This window comes from Theobroma cacao, chromosome 8, assembly GCF_000208745.1.
Source record: "Theobroma cacao cultivar B97-61/B2 chromosome 8, Criollo_cocoa_genome_V2, whole genome shotgun sequence".
NCBI lineage: Eukaryota > Viridiplantae > Streptophyta > Magnoliopsida > Malvales > Malvaceae > Theobroma > Theobroma cacao.
The window spans coordinates 11,042,107-11,057,064 of NC_030857.1; the positions used below are offsets into that span (position 1 = coordinate 11,042,107).

The 14,958-nt window shown below is 36.1% G+C and overlaps 1 long non-coding RNA gene across 1 annotated transcript in view; it reads right to left on the reverse strand.

The window, feature by feature from the left end:
- The window catches only part of LOC18592610, a 19,812-nt gene continuing 5,756 nt past the window's right edge, over positions 903–14,958 (reverse strand). Inside the window, exon 3 of the long non-coding RNA XR_001928942.1 lies at positions 903–919. This is a non-coding gene — a long non-coding RNA (uncharacterized LOC18592610). The remainder of the gene's footprint in view (positions 920–14,958) is intronic.

The window sequence follows — 14,958 nt, forward strand, 5'->3', positions numbered from 1 at the left end:
TTGACTTAAATTATCAATTGGCCGAGGGTTTCTCACCGAACCCCTCATTTTAAACTTAATTTGTTTATTCCTTAATGTTGGAAGTCCATGCTCAACTATGGTACCAAAGAAGTGGAAAATAACGCAGCAATCGATCAAGATACTAAGCGAAACAGAAAGTTTTTTGCTACAACGAGATTCAAGCCATAAAACACAAACTTTCTCGTTGCAACGAGAACCATGTCTAGTGAAACCCTCGAAAACCCGAGAGTTTTTTGTTGCAGCAAGAATGAATCTTGCTACAGCGAGAAACAGGGCACTAGTAAAAATACCCCATTTCCTTAAGAAAAGACCACCCTATTCACATGACGAATGCAACATGAAACACATATAAATTCCCAAAGCTTAACATGTCAAATTTCATATGCATTTCAACCATATACATATTAATGAACTTTCCATGACACACATATCTATATATATATATGTATCCATCATCATGCACACTCTCCCATTGTCATCAGCTCATGTGCACTCCCCACTAGCACATGGCTGGGTCAGCATCAACTTATGGACACTCCTACTCGCACATAGCCGGGTCATCATCGGCGTATGCGCACTCCTACTCGCACATAGCGGGGTCCACATCAACATACGAAAGAAACACCCAATGCATATTATACATATCATCATATTGTGATAACATATAAACCATTTATATATCACATTTTCACAAGATAAAAACACTTCACCAAAGGCTTGTTCCCAATGTACATTTTTAAAGAAAAGCTAGATAAAATCTTTTAAATGTTTGTACAATTACATTCACATTCCCAAAACAAATTTTGAAATGCAAGTCCACTCACCGGTTTTATTTGAGCTTTTAGCCAATCCTAACTTCCCTAATTGTCCAAATGAGATGATGGGGCTTCATTTGAACCTATCATCACATTAGCATCACAAATTTGTCAATTCACATACTTATAAAGTCTAAAGCTTTCTCTTAGCTAGCTTCCAATTGCCATTTAAATGGCTATCTATTTTCACTACTCTAATCACTCTAAAATGAGTGGATAACCTCAACTACGAACATTCACAATTCCTTAAAATATCTACCAGCACATGCTATCCATAATTTTTGTAATTAAAATAAATCATACTTATAGGTATATATTTATGAAAATTTTTAAAATTGACACCCCCTACTCACCTTGGTAGCTTGAAACTTTAAAATTCTTTCCAATATATTTTCCAAGCTATTATGGGAGCTTTCTCTCTCTTTCTCTCTCTAAACACCTAGCTAGCGAGAGAAAATAGGAAAATGAGATTTTTCAAGGGTTTTAAAGTGAGAGAGTGAAAGAGCACAAGGATTTCATGAAAAGGTGCACCGAGGCATGAAAATTGGAGCTAGAGAGAGAAAGTTATGTAAGCTTGAAGAGGACTCCCATGGAGGATGAAGAAACGTGAGAAGGAAGAAGGAAGAAGAAGAAAAAAAGCTACTAGAGAATGAGGAAGATGCTGAAAGAAATATATTTATAGCTCATACTTATCCAACTCCCCTTGAAATTACGAAAATGCCCTTTAGCAAGTTAACTTCTTCTTCTCCAATCCTTTGTGTAATTTTTTTTATTCTTTTGACACTGGGATAAGGTCCACAATGATCTAAACTAATTAGGCTTACGAAAACTTAAAATTTTGACTTAGGGTGCAAAATGACCATTTTGCCCCTGTTGTGAAAATTATTGAAACTTCTAGTTTTCTTCGTGTTTTCATCATTGCACATTATTTATACGGTCTTATGCCTATTTAGACATTAAAATATCATAAAATATTCTTCTAAGAGCTTTTTAGAGGAAATGACAAAACTACCCCTAGCCCGTGTTATTGTGTCTATGTGTAGTTATGAGCCTATAGGGGTTAAGGTCTCACAATTTCCACTTCTTGAATGTTCTTTTTAATGTACGTCTCTATCACGACCCAAGTTTCGGGCCATGACTGGCGCATGGGTCCAATGGACGTAATCCACTAAGCCCAAGCAAGCCTATTAGTCTGACATGTTTATCATTCCATCATAAACTGCTAAGTCACATTTCATAACTTAGAATCAAAATAATACTACACATTGCCATCTCATACTAGCATACTAAACAAGTGTATATACATTTGTCTACAACATGTATATTAACAATTTACATTAGGTTCGTCTATACACAACAAAATAATACTCGACTTCCAGCGGAGGGACTTGGACGAATGTACAGCTACTGAATGTCGAGACATTTACCAAAAGATGGATACTAGTCTACAAGGACACCTCGTCCTAATTACCGGCTACCTCGTGATCTGAAAACATGAAGTTGAAAACGGTGAGTATAAACCCAGTGACTGAACAAGGAAGGGAACAAGCATACCTTAAGGAATGTTTAACGAAATCATGATGCATTCTTTTTCAAAACAATGTAATTTATTTTTGACCTTATTAAACCCCTCATGCAAACCCCACATGAGAAAAATCACTCATTGGAAAAAGTCCATGCTCAACAAAAGATTTGGAGAGTGAAAACTTTAATAGCATTCATGCGAATCAAGTCAATAAACAACGAGTCCTCGTTGCAGTGGAAAGGCATTCTCGCTGCAGCGAGAATGAATTTTTGCTGCAGCGACACTTGATTTAAATTATCATCTAACTGAGGGTTTCTCACCAAACCTTCTCATATTAAGCTTAATTCACTTATTCCTTAATGTTGGAAATCCATGCTCAAATATGGTAGCAAAGAAGTGAAAAACAGGGCAACAATTGATCAAAATGAGGTGAAAAACAGAAGGTTTTTCGCTGCAGCGAGATTTTGGTCATAAAATAGAAAGTTTCTCGCTGCAGCAAAAATGAATCTCTCTGCAGTAAGAAGCTACTGTACTTTTCTCGCTGCAGCAAAAATGGATTCTCGCTGCAGCGAGTTTTTGACCAGCCTACCCTTTCAAAACCCGAGAGTTTCTCACTACAGCGAGAATCAGAACATCAAGAACAAGGTTTCCTTTCCCTTAAAACAAAGCCATCCTGCTCAATAACAAAAGCAACATGTAACACATGCAAACTCCTAAATTTCAACAGATCAAATGCTCACATTTTTGCATTACAACCATATACCATATATGTATATATATACGGATATCAATCATCAAATACACCCTCCCATCATCAACATCTCATATGCAACGGCTTATGCACACTCCCACCAGTACATAGCCGAGTCAACAACGGCTTATGTGCACTCTCACTCGCACATAGCTGGGTCAGCAACGGCTTATGTGCACTCCTACTCGCACATAACCGGGTCCACATCAACATACAAAGAAGCACCCAATGCATATCATGCATACTATCATATTTTGATAACACATAGCACATTGTATAGCACATTTTCACAATATAAAATCACTTCACCAAAGGCTTGTTCCCAACGCACATTTTCAAAGTCAAGTTAGATAAAATCATTCACATTCCCTAAAACAAGTTTGAAATGCAAGTCCACTCACCGGTATATTATTGATCCTTTAGATGACTCCAATTCCCTTAATTGTCCAAATGTGATGATGGGGCTTCCTTGAAACCTACCATCACATTAACATTACCATTATGTTAATTCACATACTATAAACCCTAAAAGCTATCTCTTAGCTAGCCTTCAATTGCCACTTTAAATGGCTATCTATGTTCACTATCTAAATCACTATAAAATGAATGAACATCCTCAACAATAAAACAGCTCATAATCTAAATTACTAGCCATTGTCCACAGCTAAAAACCAAGCTTAGTGCATCACTCACCCTAGGGTTCCTTTGTAGTTGAATTATCTTCTAATAGCTTCTAAATCAATGGGATAATTCTCTCTTTCTCTCTTTAAAACATCCAACTAGTGAGAAAAAGTATGAAAATAAGATTTATAAAGGGTTTTGAAATGAGAGATTGAAAGAATACAAGGGTTCTAGTCAAAAGGGCTCAAAAGTATAAAAACTAGAGCTAGAGAGAGAAAATTATACAAGCTCCACATCAAGCTTCCATAGAGGTTGGAAGCAACGTGAAAGAGAAGAAGAAGAAGAAGACAAGCTGCTGAAAATTCAAGAAGCTGCTGGAAATTCAAGATATTTTATAGCCAAACTTATCCATTCCCTTGAAATTACCAAATTACCCTTCCACCAATTAACTTACTCTCCTCCAATCTTTTATGCAATCTTTTTGTTCTTTTAACACTGGGACAAGGTCCATAATGGTTTAGACATACTCGGGTTCATGAAAACTTAAAATTTTAACTCGAGGTGAAAAATGACCATTTTGCCCCTATCATGAAAATCGTCGAAATTTTGGTTTCCTTTCCATTTTACCCCTAATTTCACCATCCATTTAGGCCTTAGGCCTACTTAGACCATAATATTGTTTAAAAATCTTACTTTTATGGGCTTACTAAGGAAATGATAAAATTACCCCTGATCAGGGATATCGCGTATACTTCCCCTTACGAGTCTCTAAAGGTCAAGGTCTCACAGTCTCCCTTTCTATCACACTCACTTTAGCTCCAACATGATTTGGCGATAGGTTGTTATTAACACCCTATTTTGGATTTTTCTCAAAATTTAAGAACCTTACCTTGATTAAGCCTTGCACCTTATGTTTGAAGGCTATACAGTTCTTAATAGAATGACCTTTAACTCCATAGTGATAATCACAATGAGCGGTAATATCATACCATCTTGGGAATGGAGGTTTTAATGGCTCTATGTATAACGGTGCCACCAAATGATTTGAAACCAACTATGTGAAAAGTTCAACGTATGATGTCGAAATTAGGTCGAATTGTACCTTTTCTTGCCTATTCCGCCATTTTCTGGATTCACTGGTTGTATTATTAGGAGATGTTGTGGGTTGTGTGGTTGAAGTTGCAATATGTGTGGGCACAAGTGGGTGAATATTCGAGAGGTAAGATGCCTGTTGGATAAGAGCATATGGATAAAGGTTAGGAAAGGCATTTGGCATTGGTGGGTACAAGTATGGACTTTGAGAAGTATTGTTAATTGTTAGGTAATAAGGTATGGAGGATATGGTTGGTAAGGGTTGTAGATCCCATATTGTGGTTGTCTTGAAGAGATGGCCTGATTTTCTCTTTCTTTCTTTTTGAAAGTATTCCCTTTCTTCGTGCTTGTTGTCTCATCTCTTTCCATTTTACCTTACTTGATAGCACTCTCGATCATTTCCCTCAAAATCACCATATCAGCAAAGTTGTTTGGGGCACTATTGACCAACCATTCATCGTAAGGTGCTCGCAGGTATTAACAAACATCACAGTGGTCTTTTTCTCGATCAAGGCAGTTGAACTTGATAAGCCATATTCCTCCATCTTTGGGCATACTCCTTGAATGTCGACCCGGTACTCCCCTCAAGCCCGTGACAACAGTGGCGATGTCTCGATAGACACTCATTACTTGAAATGCCAATCAAAACCCCGCAAAACTTTAATATCAATTTCTCATTTTTCCTGTGAGTAACCGTTGCCAAATATCATGTTTTAAAAGATTTTAAGTTATTTCCAACTTAAAACAATAAAAAAATGATTTCTGTCTCAATGAGGCATTTTTGTCATCTTTCCCTGAAAATTTTGAAATCCGCTAAAAATGTAGTATGCGAGTACAAAACACATAATTCATAATCAAAAATAAGTTCAAACGTCTAAAACCTTCATTTAAAATGAAATTATGATTATTTGGATATAATATAAAAAAATAAAAGAAATATTCAATAAAATATTTTATTTTCTAATAAAACAACATTTTTAAAGTTATACATAAATATTTTTTTTTTTGCAGTGTAAAAGCAAAATAAATTCATACATACTGTAATACAGTAAGTCAGAGTATTTAATTTAATTTACAATAACCAGTGGGCCCCTGAATAACCAAAAGTAAGAAAGACTGTGAACCTACAATTTGGAGAATGCAAATCCAATGGTAGCCTAAATGAAATCAGCTATCTACAGCCTATTCTAAGCTTGAAATGAGTGGAAAGGAAGGTGGTGAGATTATATAATCCCAGTGAGTAAATAAACACCATCCAAAATATCAAAAATCGAGTAAATGGAAACGATTAAAATATTTTATCTCAATATGTAATTCATAACATAAATATTCATTTCATTTAAATAATCAACATAGCTTATGAGTATCTTAAAAGCTTGGCTCCTACCAAATCATTCTCAGGAATACCTTGGTCGAGGCATTTAACCGAATTCGCCAAGGCGGTTAAAAAGTCATGTACGCATAAATCATGTTTTTATTTTGAAAACATAGCCGTTCTTTGGCGTTGGCTGAGTTCACCCTCACGTGGTGGTTTGGCGTGAAGTGAACTCTAAAGTTATACCTCGACAGATACCCTACGTACCTCTCAGACTGAGGTACATATATAACCGAATTTTGTACCCCTTTAATAGGCTGGTCGACAGAACCCGCCCACTGCAGCAAGCTAAACCCACCGTACAATAAAAATCCAACATCATGACATGGCAATTTTATCATTATCCAGCCTATCAAGGCAAACAACAGTTTATACATTGTCAACACAAATACCAATTCAGCCATTCATGCCAATATTGCCATAAGCCAATCAATTAGAACCATAAATTCACAATACATCAAATGGTCTCCAATTACTCTATTTTCAAAGCCATCATTCAATTTCAAGACAATTTATAAAATCATTTCATTTAAACATATTTTGTTTATAAAACCTAAAAATTAACCATTTAACTCATTTTTCATAAAATTCACAAAATCGAATAAAAAGACCACTTTAGATAATTAAAATGACGATAAGGTTACTCACTATTTCGACAGTCAAATTTTTAGAGTACTCCGACTATCGATCCTCTGGTACAATTTCTTTACCCTTATTGAAGGATTCACCACCTAGGCATAATGCACAATCAAGCAATTTACCACATTGGTGCTAAACCGTTATAAAACTATATGGATGCATGAAATGGAATGCAAATTGTTCGGATTATCGTCTAAACACAGTGTTCTACACAAATTCAATTATGTACCTAAATAAAACAGTATTGACCTAATTCAATCTATCACTCGATTAATTGGCCAATATGTCCAATTCAACTCCAATTAACTCCATTTTTCTTCCAATTCTCCAAACCATCAAGCACAAGTCAAATAGCATAAAATTTAGCAAAATCATCTTCACATTTTCTCTTGGGAATTTCGGCCATGATGGGTGCATCAACACTATGATTTTTCCTACTTGATTTTCTCACCTTAATTCATCATTTCCTAACCAATTCATTTGAAATAAAATCAAATCCACCATCCACACTTTACATGAAAAATTCGGCCAATGATGGGTGATGGGAGAACATGAATTTTTCTTGCTTGATTTTCATGCTACACAACACCAATCAACTTAAAGCACTAAAATACATTGAAATCTAACCAAATCAAGCATCAAAACCTCCCTCTAAGTGTTTGGCCAGCAAGAGACCCATCATGAAATCAAGTGATTCAACCATGGAAAATAAGAAAAAATGCTTAAGAAAGAGAGATCTCAAGCTTAAATTGAAAAATCTTGCCTTTTTTCACTTGTTTCCTTGAATTTTCACACTTTTCCCTTGAATTTTTCCACCTAGGGTTTTTGTTCTTTCTTTTCTTCCTTTGTTCTTGCTTTGGCTGGCCATATGAAGAGAAATGGGCTGATTTTTAAAGCCAAATAATAAATGGATAAAAATTTGACACATGTCACCATTCCATTAGTCCATATGTCATACTTACCCATTAAGCAATCTCTCTCCACTACTTAAATTTTCTCAATTATCCATGATAATATTGGGTAAAATTCATGTGCTGGACAAGTGTTGGGTGGTGTAAAATTACAATTTTGCCCTTGGGGTGGCAAAATGACTATTTTGCCCTTATGCTCGAAAAAATGCCGGACTTAAAATTCTTCACTTCTCAAACTCAAATTATACTCCAAATGATCAATCTTAGTCAAAAATTTCATCCAACACTCACATCTTAACCTCAGGTGGCAAAATGACCATTTTACCCTAGGTCATGAAAATTCCAATTTGACTCCAAATCGATCCTCGAACTCTAAATCACCATTTTAAGTCATTCTGGGGTTTTAAAATTCTAAATTTCATCTTAAAATCTCTATTTGATCTAGTTCGAGGCTTAATTCAACTTAGTTGTAGCATTTAGTACACTACTGTCTTTTGACGATTTTTTGGGGCTTTCCAAGTATGCAAGCATATTGTTAATCACATGAATGACATGGCAAGTATTTTATAAGGTCGAGCTTGACATTGAATCTTTCTGTGAGTTTTTTTCCCATATTCTGTAGAGAGAGGGGATCCGAAGCCATATCTGTAACATGTTTATATTGGGCCACAAATGCTTGAGCAAGGTCCTTTCATGTGTGAATTCGGTTATGGTCTTATTGAACGTACCATTTTGCTGCAGCATCCATGAGGCTGTCTTGGAAGCAATCTATCAAAAGCTTGTCATCATGTACATACGCAGTCATCCTTCTACAATACATAGTGATATGTGTGATCGGGCATTTGGTACAATCATATTTTTCAAAATCTGAAATTTTGAATTTTGGATGGATGACCACATCTGGTACAAGACAAAGTTCTATTGTGTCCATGGAGCAGTACATACCTATCCTTTCTACCATGCGCCACCTTTTTTCCAATAGGTCGTACTTCTAATGGGTATTAGGGTTATCTTTTGATTCAGAAGAACCACACTTAAGTGTTTCTTGTTCTTTCGGATCATCCAAATCAGGCACAGAAATAGAATCCGAAGGACTCATTCCTCCAATCGGCCTTGGTTAAACATAGGTCGGAGGTGGTCCCGTAGGCAAAAACATTTCTCAGAATGGATATGAGCCCACTTGTAGCATAGAGACTAAAGCATTTCTCACCGATGATGAGGTAAACCCTGGTAAATACAAAGGCTTTGCATTGGCCTCCAAAGGCTATACCTCTTATGGCATATTGAAACTCCTCATCACTTTATTTCCCTTATCAGTTGACATCATTTCCAAAATCCTAGCTAACTGACCCATGATTTTCTCTTGTTTTTTTTCGATTTTGTCCATCCTTTCTGAGTGTTCGTCCCCCATGACCCTTGAGCGAGCTTTGTGTTGTATTTGTAAAGGATTCGATTATCTAGAATTTTGTTCTTTATAATCATTTCATAAGTTAAAATTTTATTTGATTAAATAAATACTAACAAATTCATATTATTTTTTCATGCCTTTATTAAATGAATCATGTGATTGTAATGCAAGTGATAAATATTGAAAAGAAAGAATAAGAAAAATATTGGCCATCCGACACTAATTACCATAAGAAATCCATATCCATAAAACTGAATATCTAATTACATCCACGTTCAAACATTTGCATCGTTGCTTTCAAAAAGAAAAACCATCTTTATCATACTAGTCTTGCACCACCCTAAAATGATTGATCAATTGCTCACTTAACTCGTCCTTCAGAAAGATCTCTCACCTGAGCTCTTCTGTCTTGTCGGCCATTTCTTTAGCCTTGTAAGCTACTTCCCTTATCTGTTTTATTATCCACTCCATTTTAACTTCCCTCTTTTGAAGATTTTGTTCGCATAGGTCACATATTTCCTTCATTTGAAAATATTGCTGCCTAACAGCTTCATATTGTCCCTTATAACCTTCCATGGCTATCTCCATTAAGTTGCAATCACTCCTCAGCCCTTGTATGGTTTGCTCTTGCCGTTATACTTTGTTTTGCAAAGTACCATTAATGTTTTGTATCTCTTGAATTCTGGCCATCAAGGAAGAATTTGTTGCATTTGATCCTTCAAACTTGTTTTTCCACTCATCTTGCTTTTCAAAAGCCCTTCGTACCTTTCTTGTTGTTTCTTTCTTTACCTCCTCCAACTCATCTTCGTATCTTCGTTTCATTTTCACCATTTCTTTCTCAAGCTTATTTCTAGCCAATTACTCTCTAGGAGGACATCTTGGGGTTCTAGTTTCACTAGGAGTTTTGATGCATTTTTAGGAGGATATACAACATCCTTCACCCTCTAAGCATGCAATGCTAGATACCTCGTGGTAACCTTACTAGTGAATCTTCCTTGATCTACTCTACTTGTCTTCTTCCAATCTTGTACAATTTCTTGGATTTTCTTCAAAGCTTCTAGCTCTCCGTATGCGAATTCTAACTAATTGAGCCGATGGTCATGGGCACAAATTGTTCGGACCCAAATTATCTTCATACCATTATTAGGGAATAACTAAGTACCCCCTTGGGTCCCATCAGTGGTACCCATGGCTCATCCGCGTACTTGTACATCGCTTACATTCTAGGCATCCAAAGAGCTCTCCAAGTCACTTCGACACTTATCAACTTTCCAAACTTGGCAATCCACTCTTCTTTTTTTCTTGCAAACTAGCCATTCACTCTCATAGAATTCAAGGACTAGGCAACTTGTAACAAAAAAAGCTTTCAGAATTTACTCACCTTGCACTCGAAGTAGCATTTGATCTATATAGTGAGAAGCTGAGCACACTTGATAAAACGCCCTTCACCTTCGTGCCGACAGTAATTTAACGATCAGAAGGTCTCGACTAAGATGTACGGAGCAAGGTTGATGATCCTTGTCACTTGGTCAAAGAAATTTATGATCGATACTTCGACATAACCAAGAACTTTCAAGAAGACCACCAACTGGTATTCGCCATTGCAAAGGCTAAAAGACCTTGTTTATCTTCCATATGCTTTTTAATATAGCCATTCAGAAAGGTCCATGGAAGGCATTCAATATCTTTTTTCTTTTTCAAATGTTAATCAACCTCGTCAGTGGCAATATCTAATAGCTTGGCCAACTTCTTCCGACGTCCGATATTCTATGCTCTACAATATACTTTATCTGGTTGCATCTACTCTATATGGAGTAACGAGGAATATCTTCTATGGTTGGTGTCATGTCCACTTCATTGAACACAAGACAACGATATGAAGGATCCCAAAACTAAATCATAACCTTGAGCATTTAATCATCCACGGGCACATAAAAGAGCCATGCAATATGCCCATATCTACTATGAAAATTGTCCTGACTAGTGCGTCTCCATTGGTCTCAGATACTTATCATTTCTGCGAAGTCATTTTATGTGAGGTCATGGTGAACTTTCTCCAGTAAGGTCGAGACATGCCCTTGGGCCAAACAATCCCCTTCATCGTGCTGAACTCGCCTCATTTATAGCTCTACCTCACAATCATTTCTATATTTGTTGAGTGGACCCACTAAAGATGATGCCATGGATATAATCGGGATCTCTTTGGTTAATAAGTGTTGTACAGCCAATATTTTCTCTTATATGCAATTATGATGTATGCAAATGCGTGCATGTAAAAATGCAAATGACAACCAAAATAAACTTAAGTCAGTATGGTAAAGAAAAGTTTCAAAAGTAATTTTGATTTAAAAGGAGCTAAAGATAATAATTAGTATCATGGGTATCCACTTTATTATTTTGTGGTGAATATTTAAAATAGAGGGAGTAAAAGAAATTCCTTCACGTGTACCTAATCAAAGGGTATACTCTCACGAGTAAGGCTCTACTTAGGAGAAAGCTACTCATGGTATTCTATATGTTGAGTTTGGGTTAAAAATGAAGCTCAAGGTTTCCAAATCGTTCATCACTGTCGTCCACGTAGACTAGTAAGGCACCTCGATCCTCACCCATTACAGGTTTGAAACGGACTAGATTCGATCTGAGTGAGAGTTTTCACTAACCCATACGGAAGTTATCACCTCACGAGAGCGAAGCTACTAAACTCCCTCTTAAAAATGGGTATAGCTCGGGTAGAAGGCTTATGCATGAATGCAAGATGTGTCATGTGTGTGAAGGAATATATCGATCTTGGACCAATAATCTCACATCCCTCTATCCTAAATTCCCCATAATTATTAAAAGTAATAAATGAACAATAACAAAATAAATAAATGCATTAAACAAAAGTATGCACAATAAATCGTTAATACTAACGGAAACACTAAATTGTTAAAGGCTTAAGATAACATAATATTAATTAATGTTTAGACTCTCGATGTCCCTAGTGGAGTCATCATCTGTCGTAATGTACGGGTCTAGGAACCCGACCGCTAGACATGGAAAATTATAGAGTCGCCACCAATCTTTTTTCTAGGTGTGATTGGCCACCTATTGACTCGATTCTAATCGATAAAATCCTAAATTAATTTTAGATTTGTTGAAAGAACGTTAAACTAGTCTACGATTTTTAGAGTTGAGTTCAGGAGTACGGTTGTGTATGGGGAAGGATTAGGACCCCCGAGACGCCTGTTCCATGAACAATACCACTTAATTATAGGTTATCTTATTTGAGCCTTAATTCTTAAATTTATTTCATTATGTTTCCTTAATTATCATTTATTTATTTTATCTTCTATTTTACTAGCAAATTAAAATATTTTATTTGGTTCTACGAGTGTGACGTGCACATGATGCACTTGTGAAATCCATGGTATAAAATCCAAATGATGTCAGACGAAAACTTTTTATTGAAGACATTTCCCAAATCTGCCCATCATATTGGTGGGATCCGAGGATATTCTCTCACCTAGGGAATTATCCAGAAAACTTGCCTTCGCAATTTAAACGAATAAATTCCATCTTTGGGGTAATCATTTGTTTTTTTAGAAAAAATAACATTTTCGTAAATGCAGACCTATTACGAGTAGAAGTGTCACGACCCAATTTCCCGGGCCATGACCGGCGCATGAGCTCAATGAGCATAGCTCACTAAGCCCAAGCAAGCCTATCCATTTACCTTTTCTTAACAAATTTATCATATCATGCATACACACACACCTTTTCCCGAGTGTGAACATAGCCAAAACACAATGGCATTATCGATAATAATATACATGCACTATACCAGTCATGTATTTAGCAATTTACATTGCATACACATATTCACATTGTTATATTGTATTCACAATACAAAAGGACCCAAGACTTCCAGCGGAGACATTTACAATAAAAAGGATTACTACCGAATGCCAGACACATACCTAGGAGATGCACTACGGGGACTCCTCGATCTAGGGTCCAACAGTCACTTGATTTGAAAACATGAATTTTTATAAAACGTGAATACAATACTCAGTGAGTGAATATTATAAGGGAACAAGCAATCTCAACCAGGAAATTTGACAATCATGATGCACCGGTTGAAAATAAGGCCATTTTCATCTAACTACTATTCCAAATCCTTTTTCCCTTACCTAGAAATTTATTACGCATTCAGGGATTAAACATCTTTGAATTTACACCGATCATTCTAGCAAAGTAGTAAAACTAACGATTATTTACAAATCGTCACATAATAAGGGTTTCACAACCCGTACGATTCATATATGCATATGTATCATGAACAATTTCATTCACCAATTGTTCTATCAAGCAAGATAGCAAAATTAACGATTTATCACAAACCGTCACAAACAAGGGTTTCACATACCACACAATCACACATATATACACAAAAATATGAGCAATTATATACACCGCCAAGTCTTCACTATTCTTGGTGGTACAAAGAAATAACTATCGGAGTACTTAGTAAGGGGTATCACTCAGTATCCCTCTTTGCACACCTCTGAATTTCTAGGAAATTGTGGGCGCTACGTATCGCTATCCCCATTTTGCACATGCACGGTAGTAATTATCACAACCTTTATCATTAAACCGGCATTTGCACTTCCCACTCCGTACATGCACGGTCGTAATTATCACATCCTTTGTCATTCAACTGGCATTGCACTTCCCACTCCGCACATGCCCGGTCGTAATTATCACATCCTTTGTCATTCAACTGGCATTGCACTTCCCACTCCGCACATGCACGGTGGTATCAATTTCACCATAATTTATTAATAATGTATATCAGCATAATACAAAGGTACACAGATTCAGTACACTCAATTTCACACAATTTCTCAATAATACATGTAGGCATCATACAGATATACACAGATGCATCGTAATCATATTTAACATCACAGAAATATTTTCACTAAAGGCTTGTTCCCGAGATTCATTTTTAAATGGGAAGTAGATATAATCATTCACGCATTTCATTTCAACTTAATTAGAATTCCCAAATAAATTTTGAAATGCAAATTCACTCACAAGTGTCGAAAATCCGAATTTCGGGTGCACTCGAACTAATAGTCCTCAGGCGTAATTCCTTTGCCTTTTCCGGACGTCTCACTACCTTGACAAATAACAAAGTCGAGGAATTTACTATATTGTCCCTAAATTGATATAAACTAATTTAAATTACTAATGCTTAATATGTAAATGCAAAAATACGTCCGATTATCGCTTAATCGCGGTATCGATTAAATTCAACTGATCACCCGATTAATTGGCCGATTGTGTCCAAATCACCTCCAAATTAATCCATTTCTCCTCTAATACCTTAATTTACTACATACCATTTAAATAAAGCCAAATTCAACATTAGAACCCTTACAAATCCTTGTAGAAAAATTTGGTCATTTGGTGCACTAGCACCGAAATTTTTTCTACATAACCGTTTCACCTTAATTCATCATTTTCCAAGCCATTTTCCTTGAAATAAAAACAATCCCCCATTGATATTCAGCCCTCATGGTTCGACCAACAAGGAACCCTAGAGAAATTGAATATTTCTTTTGTGTTTTTGTTCATAACCATGCTTAACTATCCCTAAACACTAACATAGTCTAAAATCAAATTATTCCAACAACAATTCCTCTTCCATACCCATTTTTCAGAATTGAATTCATCATGATAACTCAATATTCAACCATGGAAATCAAGAACAAAAGCATGGGTAAGCTAGGTATCAAGGAGAATTAAAGAAATT